This window comes from Uranotaenia lowii, chromosome 2, assembly GCF_029784155.1.
Source record: "Uranotaenia lowii strain MFRU-FL chromosome 2, ASM2978415v1, whole genome shotgun sequence".
Lineage (NCBI taxonomy): Eukaryota > Metazoa > Arthropoda > Insecta > Diptera > Culicidae > Uranotaenia > Uranotaenia lowii.
The window spans coordinates 339,183,857-339,187,303 of record NC_073692.1 but is presented as its reverse complement, the minus strand read 5'-3'; positions in this window follow the sequence as shown (position 1 = coordinate 339,187,303).

The window sequence follows — 3,447 nt, the reverse complement described above, 5'->3', positions numbered from 1 at the left end:
TTTCTCGGTCGGAAACTGCTTCTCTACTGACTGAATACGACGACGATCGGTGGTGAAGCGCTTGGTCTGAATTGGTACGTGGTTCCAATTACTGCTTGACTCGACTACACAGTTTCAGTTCAGCTCTGTCTGTCTGTTGGTGTGTCTTTGATGGCGTCGTACTATATAGTAGTAATTTGTCGACAAACAACAGTACCAACATACGAACAGAATTTATTGGGACAGCAGTTTTTTTTTGGATTCAAACGAATATGAAATGGTAAAGCATGGTCAGGTATTTTACCCCAACAACAACTGCTGGTAGCTGACTTGGGGATGTCCAAAAACGTAGACGTGATAATTCCCGAAATGAAAAGTGAATCGCCGTCTACTTCCATCGCGCAGCCGATGAATCAATCTTTGTTTGTATAGATAATTTTAATGCCTTGATACAAGAAGAAACGATCGAATTTATTTGTTCGAGCTGCTGCTGCTGTTGATGATGAATCACAACAGAACGTGAGCAATGAAGCTTCTGTTTGGTGTAGCGGTGATCGTTGATAAGCACGACGCAGTGACGATGCAGAATGAATGCATTTTTACTTCCGGGATTTGTTTTGTTGGTCTGGGGCCGATGTTATTTTGAAAAATAAAGCGCAAAAACTTCGGATTTCAACTGCATCGGCAGAAAAGGTAAACTTATGGTATATCCTCGTCCAGATCAACATGTGCCAGTGTCAAAATGGCAAAATCTGACTGTATGACAAATTTAAACCACATAACAGAATTCAACCATGTGATATAATCTAATCATGCAACATAATCTGAGCATGCAATATAATCAGTCCATATGACGAAATCGAAACATGCAACATAATCAAACCAGGTGACATAATCTGACCATGCAATATAATCGACCACGTGACATAATCAAACCATGGTACATAATCAGACAATGCAACACAATCCTACCATGTGCCATAATGCGACCATGCAATAAAATCCGAGCATGTGAGTTGATCAGACTATGTAACATAATCCAACTGTAACATAATCAGAACATGCTACATAATCAACCCCGTGGAATGATGACCATATGACATAATCGGACCATGTGATATAATCCTACCATGTGACATAATCTGAGCATGCAGCATAATCGATCACGTGACATAATCTGACCATAAAACCGATCAGGTGACATAATATGACCATGTGACATCATCAGACCATGCAACATAATCGGACCATGTGACATAATCAACCATGTGACAAAATCGACTATGCATCATAATCTGACCTTACAACATTATCCGACCATGCAACATAATCGGATCACGTGACATAATCTGACCATGCACATAATCGAACCATGCAACATAATCCCACAATGTGACATTATCTGCCCATGCAACATAATCGGACCATGAGACATAATCGGACCATGCAATATATTCTTGCTATGTGGCATTATCTGACCATGCAACATAATCGAACCATATGGTATAATCCGACAGTGCAACACATTTCGACCATGAAACATAATCCGACTATGTGACATAATCTGACTATGCAACATTATCGAACCATGCAACATATTTTAACCATGCAACAATATCGGACCATGCAAAATAATCCGACTGTGACATAATCTGACCATGTGACGTAAGCCGACCATGCAACATAATCCGACTATGTGACATTGGCTGACCATGCAACATAATCCGACGATGTGACATAATCCGACCATGCAACATAATCCGACTATGTGACATTACTTGACCATGCAACATAATCCGACTATGTGACATAATCTGACCATGCAACATAATCGGATCATGTGACATGGTCCGACAACGCGACATACAATGACATATGTAGGATACGAAAGACTCTCTGCCACTGGGGCCTATCGCCACTGAAACACTCTGCTACGCTGCTGGCCGTCATCGCTGCTCGCTGTCTCTGCAACTGGTTCACGATGCCACTGAACTACTGCAAATCGATATCTGGGTTGGATTACAACTGGTGCGGAGTGTGGGGTGTAAACACAGATCGAAGCGCAGCAACGTCTGTTCAGTTCGACGGCAAACAGAGAATGAAACCGAGTTGTTTTTTCCGGGATTTTCCTTTTACACCTTTAGTAGACAGGGAAAATCAAAAGCTTTCGTGTTTTCTTTCTTTTTCTCTTTTTCACTTGACTTCATAATCCTTCAGATGTGATGTCCGTTAATGAGACTATTTTCGTGACGCGAGATTCGTCCGCAAATTTAAATTTGCCCCCCTATAGTGTTACCGTAAGATGTAATTCTACGTCAAAACGAGTTTCATATGTGAAAGTACAGCAATGTCACGAATAGTTAAAAAAAATACCTACATTTGGTTGATAGCTATCGACCGCATTTTAAACGATATATTTCGTCAGACTCTGTATATTTGCTGTTTTTTTTTCAGTTTCAAATAACTCAACTTTTAACATCGTTTCTACCAAGTTTTCTGTAAGATTAAATAAGAAGTTCTGTAAAATTGCCGATGGTACACTACCCGTAATGTTAATGGACTTCTTGTAATTTTACACCGACCGGTAATTTTACACAAACAATAATGAAAGTAAAAGAAATTAAATGTTTTGTCAATAAAAAATAACCTAAAATTACCTAAAGTGAAATTACTGATTGATCAATCAATCATTACCAGGAGCTAGGTAAAATTACCGCTTGAACAGTAGAAATTCGCTTGAAGTTATCATCTCTTTTGCAATTTTTTTTTACTGTACGTTAAAACCTACTAATTGCTGGATCATAAAAATACCTATTCAATGATTCATCGGTTTTATTCCTGTAAAAGTTATTTCAATTTCGTCGTTTCCGAGATTCCCAGAAGCCTTCCGAGCAATCTGAGAAAAAGATTGCCACAAAAACAATAAAATCGTTCCAGGTAAACGCACAGCTGTGGGTATTTTAACGAAAGTTTATCAGTCTGTGCCGCATAGTCGCAAGCAATCTAATGGCCAGTTTTCGTGGCCACTGGCAAAGATATGAAAGTGTGGTCGATGCTTTTGTCGTCAGTGATAAAGCTAATCAGCAAAAGCGACTGCATCGTTTAAATTTCTGAAAGATCCTAAGTGAATAATTTCTCAACAGGAACAGATGTTCAACCGCTTTAAGCAAATATTCTGAAGATCTAACCGTGTTTCTTCAAAATGTCAATGAACGCGTCGCACCGAAAGAGTTTAATGACACAATAATTAGTCTGCGTATTTGTGTGTCCGCGACTGATCCTTCCCCGTTTTGACTTCGCACTCTGAAAATTTCGGGCTACTAACTCTCTTGGGTCAGACAATCACGTTTAGAGCCGCGCAGCAATGTCTCCTCGACCGGATGCTTTCAAACCATACAGACAGACCAACCAACAACAAAAAAAAATGATTCAAGTTTAACAAACACATCGAAGTTAGTTTGAAAAAGA